The 16,455-nt window shown below is 53.6% G+C and overlaps 1 protein-coding gene and 1 non-coding gene across 3 annotated transcripts in view; both read left to right on the top strand.

Moving 5' to 3' along the window:
• Positions 1 to 16,455, top strand: part of PPP2R2C (protein phosphatase 2 regulatory subunit Bgamma) — a 109,403-nt gene that overhangs the window by 25,273 nt on the left and 67,675 nt on the right. The gene's annotated exons all lie outside the window — the stretch shown is intronic.
• On the top strand, positions 9,067 to 9,173 carry LOC141570340 (U6 spliceosomal RNA). Its single transcript, XR_012494333.1, has one exon. It is a non-coding gene; the product is annotated as a U6 spliceosomal RNA (small nuclear RNA).

A 16,455-nucleotide genomic window follows, 5' to 3' on the forward strand; every position in this document is an offset into this window, starting at 1 on the left:
GGGAATGTCACCGGGCTTGCACAGCCCCAGCTTGGCCAGCTCCCTGGGTTGGCAGGCGGGAGGAGTGGGGCTGAGACTAGGGGAGCCATGGGATGATCTGGAGCAGTGGGCTCGGTGGGCCTTGCTTGAGGGGCCGGTTGGGACCCAAGCCTGAGGCTTCAGCAGGCCGCAGCTCGTTGCTCAGTCAGTGGGGTGGGCCGACCCGGGCAGGGCATGGAGACCCCAGAGCCGCCTGCTGAGAGGGCTGCGTGCAAACGTCAGGACACCTGGGCCCGGGGCCTGGCCGGCCACCCTCTCCATGTGACCTCTTGGGGCCCCCGTGTTCCCATCAGCAGGGGAGGGTAACAGTTCTCAGGTCAGAGTGTGGCTGTGAGGACTACGCGGGAAATGGGTGGAAATGGCTTCGAACGTCTCCTGCAGACGAAGTGCCCAGTAAACGTTTGCAGTAATGACCCTTCTCCCTGGGCCTGGTCTTTGGAGACCCTCTGATTGCTTTTCTTATCTGTTGGCTGCATGTGATGGCCCTGGTCACAAATGCACGGGAGCCTCCCCTCCCCCGGCCCCCAGGAGGGGCTCAACCAATATGTCTGTGTGAGCCGGAGAACTTTTCCATAATATTTTAGGGTGATTATGCAAACGCCTACCGCCTGCTGCTGCAGGGATGGGGGCCAGTGGTTTGGGGCTGCGGGATGTGCGGGCACTTCCGATCCCTCCGCTCTCATCTAAGGCACTTGAGACATTGGAGGCTGTAAGTCTCAGGGCTTGTCCAGGTGACATTGCTGTGCTGACAGACCCTGGATTTCACCCCAGGCTATGTCACTGCAACCTGGGGCCGCATGGAGCCTTCCCTCCTCAGAGGGAGATGGATGTTTTTGATGTGATTGCCAATTTCCTTCATGTCTTTCAATCACCAAGGAAATGGTGTTGTCGCATTGCATGAAGGTGGGGACAAAGGTTACCCTGCCCCTGGCCCTGGTCGTCTCTGCTGGGGGTGTGGGGGGCGGTGGCATGGGCGGGACTCTGGGCCTCGCTATTTCCGTGGTGTCCTGGGTGCTGGGGAGTGCTTGCCTTGCGCCATCACATTTATCCCGAGCTCTTCCTCCGCAGGGAAGAACAGCAGCCTGGTGATGGGGTTATTTCAAGGGGATTCCCATGGAAACGGGGAGTGGGAGGCTGCTGTCAGCACTTGTGTAATGTGAGTTGCTGCTGGCTGCTCCTCCCGACTGAAGGGTGTGCGGTCCTCTGCCAGGACCTTCTCTGCACGTTGTGACTCTCAGGCTGGGAGTCTGGGCCCTAGAGGGGCCCGTGCCGCCTCCATGCCTTGCCCGCCTCTGCCAGTGAGTGTGACCCCGCCTGTCCGGCCCTGCCCGTCTGAACCTCTGAGACTCTTTCATAGGAGACCTCAGCTGGCTGCCAGGGGCCTGCAGGTCTGGCCCTTGCCCGAAGCTCCTTCTCTCCAGCAGGTCTTGGGTGGTGGCCGGCAGCTTCCCCAATTCTCTTGGCCTCTGTGCTTTGCACGTTCATCAGTCATTGCCCGAGTAAGTCCAGGCCCCCGTGGGCTTCTGTTGTGGCCCCATTCATTCATCCACGCACTCCTTTACCAGCAGATCTTATTTCTAATAAGCAGAGACCTTTGCTCAACGGGAGAGTGCTGACGGACTGTAGAACCTCTCTGAGCCTCACTTTTCTCATCTAATGAATGGGAACATGGGCGCTGCCCTGCTTGCCTCAGAGATGGCTGATGAGGGGCGGTGAGAAGTGAGCTGTAGGTAGGAAGTGCTGTGCAGGTATCCTGGGTATCTCTGTGGCTGTGGGGCATCTGCATGGGGCAGGAAGACCCCCTGGGAACCGCCTTGGGGTCTTGGAGACCTGCCGAAATATCCCTTGGAACGGGGAGACTCATCCGCCCTAGCGTGTGCGGGCACATGTCAGCGTGCAGCAGGCTTGCCTGTGTGTAGTTTTCGTTCGTCCTTACGCCAGTCGCAAGGGGTGGGTGGTGTTAATGCCCATGTTCTAGGTGAGGAAACAGATGCAGGGAGACAGCACGATCTTTGACTATGCCTGGGAAGAAGCAGAGCCGAGACGCAAGCCCAGGTCTGACTCCAAGTCCAGGGCTCCAGGCCAAGGGCCGCTTGTCTCCTGCTCTCCCGGCTGCAAGGCCTGCAGTGTGTGTGGGGGTTAAGACAACACTGGGAAAATGAGTCTCAGTGGTGGGGGTGAGTGGGTGGGGTGGGGCCAGACAAGTAACGTCCCTCCCTCTTCCAAGGCAGGTTGTGCTGGGTGTATGTGCGGGGAGGGGAACTCAGTCCTCGGCCAGGGGAGGTTGAAAATGCTGTATTCTAGTCTCGGGATAACTGACATTTTCTAGGCACTTCCTATGGGTCAGGGACTGTTCTAAGCACATGACCCTAGAGGGTAGGTCATTCACTGGCTTCTTACAGGAGAGGCACAGAGAGGTTAGGTAATGTGCTCAGAGTCCCTCAGCCAGGGGGAGGCAGAACCCACACCCAGGAAATGCTGGCTCTCAGGGTCGGGGTGTGGTCCTTGGACAGTGTCCAGTGCAGTCCCCTCGGGTGGGCTGAGGCCACATGGCCACTCAAATGGCAGATTATTCCTGCGTCAGGTGAGATACACGGGTGGGGGCGGGAGTCCCAGCACCTCTCTCCGCACCTGTCCTGGAGAAGAGTTGGAGCAGGCAGGAACCTTGGTGCTTAGAACAGCCTCCCGAGCCCCTTGAGTAGTGAAAGTTACTGCATTTTTTTCCTGAAAACTCTAACTTGACAATCTCACCAGCCTGTTTACAAAAGCTATGACTTTGCAGAAGGTAACAGTCACTCTCGCTTGTTCTGAGAATATTCGGTTAACAGTTGAACAGGCTGACCTGCCTTTGATAGTCTGTCCCTTTTACAAACGTAGTTAATTAAATCCCCTCACATTGGTTCCAGTTGGAGGAATTAAATGCATGGTTGCGAATACGGACGTGTAAGTGATCCCAGCATGTTGTGTCCTACCTGGGCAGTGAACACAGTCTGGACTGTTCTTAGATGTTGCACAGAGATGACCGGGAGTCACCCCGAGAAGGAGAGGTTTTTGATGTCACCGGGCAATGGATGTGACGGTGGCTCACAGAAATGTCCCCTGCAGCCTGCTGCTCTGTCCACTGGATGTTTCTTAGATCTATGCAGGAGCATTAGAATATGTCACAGTCAGAAGTGCTGAGTGCAAGTCGTTTGTCCAGCTAGCCATCACGTGGAAACGTGGAGACATTTTGTGTTTTTACACCATGATTCTCCTTTCATATGCAGCTTCCTTGTGTTCAAAGAAATGAAGAAACTAAGTCCACTCCCTCGTAGTGGGGCAGGGAGAAGAGAGAGGAGTGAAAAACTCTGAGACCTTGGGGAAAATGGCAGCTGCGAGGACCCCCGAGAGTGGCAAAGGGCATTTGGAATTTTTGGTAGTCCTGGCTTCCCTGATTATTCTCCAGGGGACCTGGCTAATTATGTGACCTCGTAAGCCTCAGTCTTCTCATCTGTAAACCGGGAGGAGTAACAACTAGGGTTTCCTAGGAAGACTGACTAGGAAAATGGGTGTGAGAATGACTGTCATGGTGACTCATGGTCCCTCCATCCCTCCCCCCAGGCCCACCCGAGCTCTGCCCACGCAGACCTCCTGTGACAGGTATCAGGGCCTATGTTTTACTTATCAGTCTGGTTTCCATGCCTGGGGAGACTGGCTCTAGTCTGTGTTGAGCCCTTTGCAGGCATGTCTACCATCAGTCTTTGTCCAGTATTTCGTTCTGGGCTGTAGTTTTTCTAATCTGTCAACTCTTTCCCGATCAGGTGTTTGCACCTCAGTGGGGTCCCAAACTCATTTGTAGCAGAGGGCGGCAGGCAGGCAGCCCTCCTCTGTGCTGCAGGAGGGCTCGAGTGAGCAGGGATGGGGGCTGGTGCTGCTGTTGTGTGGGGCGGCCCAACACCGGCCTCACGCTGCCTGCAAGACCGCGTGGGCCGAGCGGGGTGCGGCTAGGATGCACCCAGGAGCCATCTGTTTGCAGCCCTTGAACCAGATGGTCTGCAAGGATTCCTTGGGGGGCGGAGTGAGGCGGGAATACATTTACCAAACACCCAGCCTCTCCCGGAGCCTCTAACAGTCCTACAAGCAGGCATTGCCACTGTGATTGTACAGACCAGAAACATGAGGCCCAGAATGGCCCCATCACCAGTGAAGGTCACACAGCCAGGAAGTGGTGGGCGGGATTTGAACACAGGGCTTCCTGACTTTTTAAGCTCTTTGTTCCTTTCACCAGACTCTGAGGTTCAGGCATTGTTCCAGCTGAATGCTGTGACAGTGACTTATAGGACATATCCAGAAGTAGGGGGTGACTCACGCAGGGCTGAGCTGGCTCGGGCTGTGGCGTACCAGTTTGGACGGCTTCCCGCGGCAGTGTGGGCCAGCCAGCAGGGAGAGCTCGGTCTGGAGGACCCTGTGTGTCATGAGATACCCTTTGTCTATACAAACCTTTCTAATAAAATCAGTGGAAGATGGAAAAGGCAAATTCAGTTTTCGTTGGTGCTGATCCTGTCACCGCTGATGAGGCTGGAGCGCGTGCAGAGTGAGTCCCTGCAGACGGCGGCCGGCGGCCTGACCGGGGTCCCAGGGGGGGCCTCATCACCTCTGCAAGTTTAAAAACTTAGGGCCACTTTAAGACGTTGTTCTCCAGGAGGGCTCAGGTGGAAAAAAGGGTTCCCCGCAATGTGTGCACATGGGTGGTGAGTGGCAGGAACCAAGCAGGGAGGCAGTGAGCACAGTGAATTAGGACGTGGCTTTCGGAGCCCTGCAGACTCAAGGTCAGGTCCTCCGTGTGGCAATTGTCCTTCAGGCAATTCATGCAAATTTTCTGCTCCTCGGTCTCTTTGGCTGTGATAGGAGGAATACAGGTGCCTCCCTTGGGTGAATTCTGGGGACCCAGAACTCATTACGGAGGGCACTGGGCCAGGCCTGGCAGGCAGCAGCTGCTCCGTGCTGCGGCAGCAGTAAGAGCATGGACCACTAGCTGTGTAGCTTGGGGGGAGTTACTTAACCTCTCTTTGCCTCCGTTTTTTCATCTGTAAAATGGGGATAATTAAACAACTCGTGCCTTAGGGCTGTTGGAAGCGTGAATGAGTTAATCTGTATAAAACTCTGAGTAAGAGCCTGGAAGCCATCAGGTGCTCAGTTTATCTTGGCGGCTCTGATTGTGGCCCTGGTCATCTCATCCTCCCCATGTTCTCTCCCAGCTCACGGGAGCCGTGCTGTTCCTGGTGTGCAGGGGGGCCTGATGCCACCTGAATTTAATTGAACTGAATGGTCAGCAAAGCATCCCAGTCGTGGATTGGCAGCCCCAGGGGCTGAAGCAGGTGGCTGAAGGCGCTTTTTGCTTCCCCGTATGGATTCTGGAGTGTCCAAGTAGATTGGTCCTGAGCCCAGGCCTCTGCCCACTCGCCCACTTTCCTGCCAGGAGCTGGCGGAGTTGTCAATCTCCCCACCCCTCCCACCCCCAGGCAGGAGAATCATCTATAGCCCGGAGGCTCAGAGACTCGGTGGGGAGCATAGGCCTTCTGCTGGGGAGGGGGGCAGATGGCTGGGAGGGGCAGGCCAGGTGCTGGGAACCGGCGCAGGACTCGGCATGTGAGACCGGCTGGTAGCCTCCTCACCCTGGGCCCACCCAAGCCACTGGCAGTTGCATTGCCTGCCAAGATGCCACATGTCACAGGCTTCTGAGTCAAATCAGTCTGAGCTCAGTAGCTCAAGGGACAGGGTGAGTCTGAAAGCGAGGTGTCATCTTCCACCCACAGTCAGGGTTTGGCTCAGAGGCCTGCGTGCTTCCTACCCAGGTGGTCAGGTGGCTTCTGCCAGGGCCTGTGAGCCGTGCATTGCGGGAGCAGGCGGAGACAGGAGGAGTTCTGTGGGGCTGAGAGCTGCACGCACCAGCATTTAACTCTCATGCTAGCTCTGGGAGGAGGCTGTGTGCCTGCGTCACAGACGAACATACTGAGACTCAGGTGCTGAGCCCCTCAGTAGAGACTCACGGTGCCAGATGGAGCCATCATGTCGAGTGGGCGTGGGGGGCCCATCCCCCCCTTTCCACAACACCACCCCTTTATTCCACACCGAGTTCACCTCCGAGGTCCCCACCCTCCTCTGGGCTGAGGACTGAGGTCCAGGCATGGGTGTGAGGCAGGGACCAGTGTGTGACACTGAGTGGGTGACACACTAGCTGCAGAGTGAAGGTGACTCTTGAACCCTTAGCTAGGCGTCAGGGCAGCCAGGGAGGGCTCTCCGGGGACTGCAGGCTGTGCAGTAAGGCAGCATTGTGTGAAATGCAGCGTGAGGGTGGGCGTTGCAGGTGTGGGGCCCTTAGGACAGGCTGAGGAGATTGGGGGGGGCAGGAAGGGCGCTGAGCCCAGGAAGGAGCAGGTGGGTTGAAAGGGGCTACTGTGGCGTCAGTGTGGAGAGGGAGGGGCTGTGGCTCATGGTGTAGGCATCTCTCCTTGTCCCCTCAGTCCTCTGTGCTATTTTCTCACATAATGGCCCCCCAGTGCTTTCTTTCTCAAGAGCCCGCCCCTGGGTCTCTCAGGCTGCTGGCGCTCCCTTTGCCTGTGCACTGGGAGCTGGGAGTCCCTGGAACCTGTGTCCTCTGATGGGCGGCCCTTACCCAGTGACTGACAGGTACCGTGGTACAAATACCCCGGCCACCCTGAGGAGTGACCCACTCTGTCCCCAGAGCTCCCCACAGGGTTGAGCCATAGTCACCATCCTTGGGTCTTTCCTTGGCCTCACTGCCCACTTGGCCTCCTTCCTGTCCCCGTCCCCCTCCCCACGCCCTTCCTGGTTTTCCCTAGGAACACTTCCACTCAAATCCTTGCCTCAGGGTCTGCTTCTGGACCCAGCCTACTACAGGGCAGCAAAGACACCGAGGAACTCATTCAAAAGGAAGTTCAAGGGAAATAGGACGAGACAGGACCCAGGCAGTGGTCGTCAGCTTTGCCAGGAGGCTCTGAGGCGATGCCAGATGGGCAGGGAAGGGCTGAGGCCACAGGCAGGCGGAAGGAGGCTGTAAGTCAGCACCGCGGACAGCGCCAGCGAAGCACTGGGGTTCTACCATGGGTCTCCCCACTGGCTGGGCCCCAGGGACCGCAAGGAAGTTTCAAGAATCGGGCATTTCCATCCTGCCTGTTCCCCCACTGCTGAAAGGGGGGGGTGTCAACCTCTGGTCAGTGCCAGAGTGCCCCCAGGGTTTGCCTCCCTTAGGGAGTTGCTAACCCATCCTCTCCACATCCACCCTGCAAATCCTTAGCCTCAGAGACAAGATAGGACAGAAGCAGGTTCCCCTGTGTCTGCTTTTCCTGGTCCTAGGATTGGGATTCTGGCTTGAGCTCTCCGGGTCGTAGGACTGATTGTTCTGACACGAAGCTCTGAAGGTCGACGCCCTTTCCTGGGACCTCCCAGAAAATGCCTCCGTGGAGCATTTGCTCACCAGTCCATCTCTGCGCCCCTCCAGCATGGTTTGCTTTCCAGTTGTTCATTCAGGCGAGGCAGTGGGGACTTGGAGATAGCTAGGGTCCCCTGGGTCATGCCCTGGGAGGGTAGCTGTGGAGGGAGAGACAATTGGACAAGGAGACAACAATTGTGACATTTTGAGAAGTTCTAGGAAAGAAGGGGCTGTGAGACCTCTGTAGTGACGAGGGATGGGGAACAGCGGGTGGTGTTCCTTGAGCTGGTCTTAGATTAGCAGGAGTGTCTCAGGCAGTGAAGTGAAAGTGAAGGGCAGGCTGGGTGGAGGCATTGGCCCCTAAAGCATTGAAATAGGACGAGGTGCAAACAACAAGGTGTGGTTTAAGCTCAAGCTGGCCAAGATGGGGCCGGAAGTGTGGAGTTAGTTAGTTAGTTAGGACTCCGAGAACTGTGCCAAGGCCCCGGGACTTGACCTGGAGGTACAGCCGTCACACAGAGGTGTTTAAGCGGGAGGATGACGGAGGCAGATTTTTAATTTAGGAAGATCTCTCTGATGTGGAGGGGAGAACAGCTGAGATGGGGGAGCCTGGAGGCAGAGGGCAGTGGGGGAGACTCAGACTTTCCCCGGGAGGGGAGAGGGGCTGATCCCAAGGGCCTGGCTATGTGGGGTTGTGAGCAGAGGCTTCCATCAGCTCAGATCACGTCTCCCTAATTTAGAAAAGAAAAACGCTCTTCGGGTGGAAATGAGCTATTTTGAACCATGCTAAAGTTAGATTTCTAATTTTCCTTTTAATCCATGTCTCATTTAGAGCATCAGAAGCTGAAAAAGCAGCCCTGTGTGAACGTAGTGCCATAAATCAGCGCACGTCACAAACTGCAGAACAAGTCATTTCTACAAGAGTGCACATCCTTGCATTTATAATAAATCTAATTTTTATCTTTTTAGGCTTCAGACGAGAGTAATTAGTCATTTCTGCTGATCCTGGCAAACCAATGCTTAGGCCGGGTCAATGGAAAGCAAATTTATTTGAACTGCTTTTGCCGTTGTTCATGAATGTTCCCCTGTGCCCTTCTGCCTGTTTCTAGATGGGGACATCCTGTTTATTTCATGGCTGCCTTTTCTGGGAATAGGTGTGGCAGTAACAGTAGCCAGCCCCACTTCCACACCCCTGACGCTGCTCGGGGACTCAGTGTGAAAGGGACCTCTGTGCACATGTGGGCCACCCTGTGGGTTCCGAGGCCTCTGGCTGAACTTACCACGTGCTGTGTTTGCTCTGGGCCCACACTAAGGCAGGCTTCCACCCCCCAAACCGTAGCAGATCAGGGACCACCTATATGCCCAGGTATTGTTACTCACTTAATATCTTTCTTTAAAAATGGGCTCTCTACCGTGAGTGAAAAGCCAGCAAACCAGGCCCCAAATCAAACGTAACTGTGAACATAACTGGAGCTATGCAGGTATTTCTGCTCGAACAGGATGTACGCATTTCTGAGAAACATCTTCACCTGCCAAGTTGCGTGTTAAAAACGTTGGGGCTGATGGACGGCATGAGGCTAGAAGTCTATGCAGCGGTGCTCGCTTCCGCAGCACATAGACTAAAATTGGAACAATACAGAGAAGCTTAGCGTGGCCCCTGCGCAAGGATGACACGCAAATTCGTGAAGCATTTCATATTTTTGATAAATGTCTAAGTATTACTTTGTCTTGTGCACCTGAAACTAATAAAATACATACATACATACATACATACATACATACATACATAAATAAAAAGAAAGAAGTCTATGCAGTGTCCGGTCTGAACACTAACAAAGTAACAATCCTATAAAAATGTAGCGGGTTAAAAAAAAAAAAGTTAAATTCCTATTACATAAATATTCCAGAAATTCTACAATTACGTCTTGGGAAACAAAAAGGTGAAGGTTGTTTGATGGAAGGGGCTGGAAGGAGGGGAGCGAAGTATAGATGGAGACAAGTCCCAATGCAGGAGAGAGGCTCGCCCACCACCCATTTCAACTGAGTGAAGAGGGAGAAGAGACGTGAGCGGGCGAGGTTTCTGGTGCCGTATCCTTGGCGGCTTGCTATGTGTAGCCATTAGTATATTTTGCATTCAGCTGCTTCTGTTGGCTGGCACAAAACATTAACACACCAAGAAAAATCGGATGTGAACCAACTGGACACTCATATTATACTGATACCATTTTCCTATTCACGAATGACATGTGACCTAATTTCTTTGCCAAAGCAGTGGTTGTAGCCGAATGGACTGTAGCGTGGCAAGCAGTGATATCAAATGCAGGCTAGACACTGCTGGAGCGAGGCTTCCATTTGGGGCTGTTGATCCGGTTGCCTGGGATGAAAAAGGACAGGAAGGAGAGAGGTCTTGTGACAACTTGTCTTCCCGAAAACCTCGCAGAACTGCAGCTCAGCCACCAGCAGCATGGTCTGGCGATTGGTCCAGGAGATTGAGAGAAAAAAAAGTAGCTAAAATATTTCTATTCCCTCCCTTGCAAGGATCCATAGTTCTTTGATGCTGAGAGAACTTATGAGGCAGGAGATAGCAGTTCACTCACGCCGAACTGAAGGCAGTTTACCTACGTGCAGGGCCATCGTGAGGATCAGATGACATAAGGTATGAAAGAGCAGGCCATGGAGGTGGTGATGACCTTGGGGGGAGGTGTCCAGAAGACGTTCTCACACAGCTTGAGTGACAGCGCCCGTCATTCTGCAGGAAGGAGAGCGGGCAGTACACAGCGTTGGCAGCTGTACCTTCTTTGTGCACTAAGTCCCTGGCTATATTTATGAGTTTTTACAAGTACATTTCAGTAAACACAGAAGACAGATGGCAAGAGACACGACTCCTTCTGCTTTTCCTCTTTGCCTAGACTGAGTTCAGTTTTGAGGACGAGGGCCCTCATGGATTTGTAAATGACAGCGTCCTGGACGAGGAGACAGCTGATGAGAGCTCTGTCCCCAACTGCCTCTGGCTCTGCTCTTGTCATGATCCTCTCTGGGCTCCAGTTCCCCGTCTTGAAAAGTAAGGGGTGGCACCAGAGGCCCACCTGAGGCCTTTCCAGGCCTTATGTCTCAGATGCCCTGTTGCGAGCAGGATACAGGGATGGGTTTAACCCGGGGATCTAATTTGCTTCGGAGCCTTTCCAGTCGTTTCTTGACAGCCATGCCTACCTAGCACGTCAGGAGGCTTTTCTGAGGCAATGGAGCTTGTCCTGCACTTTGGTGACCGTTGGACTTGGATGCCCCAAGAAGCCAGGCAGACCATGGCAGTGAGCAAAGTACGAGATGTGTAAGGAGGACACAGGGCAGCACACGCCCGGGGTGGCAACGTGACATTCCATCTGGGCGTCAGGGAGTGGTAGGGGCTGTGGTGTGCTGGCCCGCGGGGCCTCGTGTGACTCTACAGTGACCAGCTCTTACAATTTCTGAAGAGAAATCAGAAATTCCGTTTGTATGTCAAAATTTCCATTTTTAAATGATCACCGAGAAGTTTTAAAATATCATGTGGGCCAAAACACAGCTGGGGGCTGAGTTGCCCAAAGACAACGTGGGCATTTGCGAGTCCATATGTGGCCTCTGCTTCCTAGTCTATCCCAGAGCTTGGTAAAACATGGCCCATGGGCCAGAAGTGGGCTGCCCCTGTTTTTGTAAATGAAGTCTCATGGAATGCAGCCATGCGTGCTACAGCATCAGGGAAGGGTGCTTGCGAGACAGACGGTGTGGCCTGCAAAGCCAAAACTATTTACTGTCTGGTCCTTTGCAGAAAATGTGGGCTGACCCCTGGTCTATATCGATGAGTCATTGAGGGGCAGGGGGAACATTCTGGATTTGGAGCCAGAATAGCCCAAGTCCAAAGCCTGGCTTAGGGAATTCCAGTTTAAAAGTACAGACAGCGTTTCCCTTTTCTCCTTTTGGAAACGATCCTGAAGCAACAAATGGAACAAACAGAAATGCAATTGCCATCTTCGATGGAACCTCATATGTGGGGAAGTTCAGGAAAGGTCAAAGTGGGTGCAGGAAGACTCCAGAAGGAGACAGGAAGGCCAGGCTACATGCAGAGCGCAGACAGAGCCAGGAAAGCAGAATTGTCTGGACCCGGTGTGGCCACGTGGAGGGCAAGCCCTATGGTCCCTTTTCGGGAGGGGGTGTGTGAATGAGCTGGCCTGGAGGCTTCCCAGACAGATCTAGTTTTTGGCTTTTTTAGACTTGAAGTCTAATTGACATATAGCATTATATTAGTTCTAGATATACAACACGATGATTCATTAGTTGTATATGTTGTGATCGTAGTATGTCTAGTTAACATGTATAACCACACATGGTTACAAATTTTTCTTTCTTGTGGTGAGAACTTTGACGATCCACTGTCTCAGCAACTTTCCAATACACAGCACAGTATTAACTAATTGCCGTGCTGTACACACAGCCCCAAGATTTACCTCTTTTATAACTGGAAGTTTGTACCTTTGGACCCCCGTCACCCATTTTGCTCCCCGCCACCCTCCGCCTCTGGCATCCACCAGTCTGTTCTCTGTACCTATGAGCTTTTCTGTTTCAGGTTCCACATGTAAGTGAGATCATACAGTATTTGTCTTTCTATATCTGACTCATTTCACTCAGCGTAACGTCCTCAAAATTCATTCACGTTATTGCAAATGGCAGGCATTTCTTCTTTTTGATGGCTGAATAATATTCCGTTATATATATGTATGTGTCTATGAGCCCTTCCCCCTGCAGGGCCCCTCCCTTATTTTATCTTGCGGGGTGGGCTCATCCAGTGGCCTCCGGGGCGGCTCCTACCAGCTCTGCCAAAGGTTTAGTTTGGTGAGCCAATCATTACTGTGTCAGTAGTTTGAACTGAGACATGGTAGGAGTGTTTACACCACGGATATTGGCGGATGCTCCAGTTCAGCCTCCCCCTACTTCCTTCACTCCAGTCGGTTGTTAAACCTTTGCAGGCACACCACTGCCTGCCTTTCAGACCTCCCCTCCTTGACTTTCTCTTCCCCTTTACTTGGTTATGCTGATCCGGGGTTTGAAAACAGAATAATATCTGTCATCTGGAATCTCTTCAGGCACCCCTCCCGCCGTGAGTGGGTTCCCTTAAGGTCATGCTTCTCAAAGTGGGGTGAGTGGCAGAGTGCCCAGGGCTACAAACATCTCCCTCTTCTAATTTTTACGTAAAAAAAAAAAAAAAAAAAAAAAAAAGTATCTGCAGAGCTGTAATTTGGTGAAAGAAGCAACGACTAGATGACAAAATTGGGCTGAATTTTCTAACTGACCATATCTAAGACATTTTATACTGGCCAACGGCCACTACTGTGGCCTCCCTGTCTGGATGGGTCCGTTCTGAGGTTGTGAGCATTCAGTGCAGTTGGGGACCCCCGGCTTTGGCCCTTTCCTCTCATGGAGACTCTGAAAGCCAGTTCTTACCAGCACCCCGAGGGGGAGGGTCGTCACCTCTCTCTGCCTGGACCCGTGGCCCCTTTGGCATTTCACTGATACGCGGCAGTAGAAGTGGAGCAGAAAAAGCATGGACTTTGGAGCCAGACGACTAGTGTCGGCTGGGTGAGCTCAGGCCGCTTGCTTCACCTCTCTGGGCCTCGGCTTTCTTCTGGGAAACCTGGAGAAGCCTCGTGGACCTCCTGGGGTTTTGAGGCGGGGTCAGGGGAGACAGTGCAGGTGGCAGCTGTGAGGCACACACCTGCACAGCAAGGATGTCGCTGTGGCAGCTCTCTTTGATTTTGGAGCTGGCGAAAGGGCAGCTCATTATGGAAAAGGAAATGGATTCACACGGCCATGTGTTAAATAGAAGTTCCCATCCCCAAGTTTGATCTTGGTCCAGATACAAGGTGATATGACCAGTTAGACCCTGGGTAGCTTCCTAAGATTATGGTTCTGGAGCATTCAGGTGGGGGTGAGGCCCCTGCAGATGTGCTGTGTGACCTTGGGGAGGCATTTGGCCTTCCTGGGCCTTAGTGTCCTCATGGCACGCTGCCTGGGTGGAGGAGGTCACCTCCTGAAAGCATCCTCGGGCCTTCTCGGATGCTCTGGGCATCCCGCTGGCCCCCGTTCCACGCCCCGCTTCTCAGGGGCCAGCCTGTGCTCTCAGACCCTTTCTCCTTGCACGTGACTGGGCATTTGTTTATCCCCTGACAGCAAAGTCCGCTCGATCAAGAATTGATGTCCTTGGTGTTAGTATATAATAAAGCTTCAAGGAGCTGGTTAAACAGTATGAGACAGGTCATAAATTTGGCTTTTCATCGCTGTCAGAGCTTTCTGATTACAGCATGAGAAGCAAAATGGAGCAGCATGGTGTATTCTGCACAGTGTTTAATTTAGAGCAACAGTTAGAGCCACTGAGCCATCTCGTGCTGTTTATGACCTCAGAGTGTTATAACTCTGATCGACAGAGCTGGGGTTTATTTTATCATACTGGACGGCTTATTTGGGGTTTCCTTTTAAAATTTATCGTTGATTTCTTTGATGTTTTTTTCTTTGCATTCTTAGATGAAAATACACCTTAGTGAAGCTTTTGATCTTCATGATTGTCTTTCTACCCAGTATGAGGGCCTGAGAGTCACTGTTGATTGTTTATTCATTATCTAATTTGAGCTATACATTAATTTTTTAAGGGGTATGAAACATAAGCTTAGAAAGGCCAACAAAAATGTGGTGTTTAAGTTAGAAAAAGGCAATGTCATGGTCAGAAACTAAAGCTGCTTCTGCTTGGTATTGAATAAGAGGTGGCCATGATAGACTGTGGGCCAAATGTGGCCCCCTGCCTGTTTTTGTAAATAAAGTTTTTTTGAAACACAGTCACACCTGTTCGTTTACATATTGTCTGTGGCTGCTTTTGCCCTACAAAGACAGAGCTGAGGAGTTGCAACCAGGGCCCCGTGGCCCATAAACCGTGCATATTGACTATCTGGCCCTTTGTGGAAAGAGTTTGCCAACCGCGGTGGTTAACTTTATGTGACACTCCCAGGCTGGGCAGAGCCTCAGCTGGTCCCCAGGACTGAACCAGCTGGGAGGGGAGATGACAGGCACGGCCCGTAGGCACTGTGGCAATGGCTAGACCGCCACTGGCCCCTCGGATTGAATGCAGGAATCAGAGCTGAGAGGGAAGCAGAGCCTGCCTCTGGGAAGGGGTTCAGCCCACCCCTCCCCCCACACCTGGTCCAGCTGCGCTGGAGCTGAGAGTTCCCGAGACACACTCCTGTGTTGATTCTGGGCCCCGTTCTCTGCGCACACCCATTTGCCTGAACAGATGCCCCTTGCGCTGTCGCCGCCGTCAGCTCGGACCCCCATAGCACAGTAGCCTAGCCTGAGGGGCTTGGTCAACAGACATTTATTTCTCACAGTGCTGGAGGCTGGAAATCCAAGGTCAAGGTGCTGGCAGGTTCGCTTCATGGTGAGAACCCGCTTCCTGGCGTGTAGACAGCGTCTTTTCGCTGTGTGCTCATGCGATGGAGAGAGAGGAAGCAAGCTCTCGTGTCACTTCTTATAAGGACACTGGTCCCATTGTAGGGCCCCACCCTCCCTCGTGACCCCATCACTTCCCAAAGGCCCCACCTCCAAATATCATCCCATTGGGGGTCAGGGCTTCACCATGTGGATTTTGGGGGGGACACAGACATTCAGTCCACAACCCCAGGTCCCGATGCTGAGGCGGATTCAGAAATGCCAGGTCGTGGTGCTGTGTGGGGGATGGGCAGGGGGATGGGCTTTCTAAGGGATCCTGTGTGTGCCGAGCGGAAATCACACCTCTCAGGCTGCCCTGTGCTCTGTCTCTGCAGAAAGGCAGAGGATTTTGTGTTTACTCAGAAACCAAAAGCCACATGTTCACACATCTGGGCAGGTGACAGAGGTGAGCGTAGTGTCCCTGAGGCTCAGTGCGCGTGCTCTGAGCCCCACAGAGCCTGTAGAATGGGGCTGCTCAGGGGGACCCCCTGGGCTTCGGGCAGCACCACACGTCATATCTGGTTGACCCCAGGTCTTCACAGGACTCACAAGGAGGGGCTGGCATGACCCCTTTCTCTCTGGGTGGTGGCGGTGTCCCAAGGTGGCTCAGGTCAGAGAGGTTGTGCATGTGTTTGGGACACACAGTGAGGGAGTCACAGAGCTGAGTGTGGCCAGAATGGGGCCCCTGAGCCTGTGCATTATGTGTGGGGCGGATGTGCGTGAGCGCCTGTCTGGGGGGTGCACGGTCCCCGGGGAGGCGTCAGATGGGAGAGACCATCCGGGTTCAGGAGGGAGGGCTCAAGGGAGCCACACAGTGGGGATGTGGCCGAGAAGGAAGAGCCTGGCCCCCCCGCGGCCTGTGCCACGGGGCACACAGCACTGTCGCTTGCTCCCTCTCATCCTCATGACGCCCATGTGAATGGGACTAAGAACAAATGCCTCCTTTGTACCTTGTAGGTACCAGGCTCGTGCTCAGGTCTTTGCCCATGTTAACAAGAGGAGTCCTCAGGACAGCCCCACAGGTAGAGGCTCTTGTGTCCCCATTTCACAGAGGAGAGGGCTGGGACACAGAGAGGCCACCTGACTCTCCGTGGTCAGACGCTAGGCAATGGTGGAGTCAGGTTTGAACCCAGAAATCAGGCTCTGAGGTGTTAACCTCGGCCATTAGGAGTGAGGAACTAGACTCTCCGAGGTGAGATCATTGCCCCGGCTCTCATGGGAGGTGTGGGGGCTGCAAGGCTGACCTGCTCCCACCCCTGCATGTCCCACGTAGTTCCAAACACAGGGCCGTGGCCCCACCCCCAGCCTTTGTCCACCCAGCCCTGACGCATAGTGTGCCCTTTCCCCTCACATTGTCAAACCCCTTTGACAGTTGACGACCCCATACCAGGGCCCGTTTTGAGGAGGCCCTTCCGGGTCTCCCCCAGATACACCTCACTTACCTGTATGGGGTCTGTCTGCCCCACTAGAATACAACCTCT

This window comes from Rhinolophus sinicus, linkage group LG02, assembly GCF_036562045.2.
Source record: "Rhinolophus sinicus isolate RSC01 linkage group LG02, ASM3656204v1, whole genome shotgun sequence".
NCBI lineage: Eukaryota > Metazoa > Chordata > Mammalia > Chiroptera > Rhinolophidae > Rhinolophus > Rhinolophus sinicus.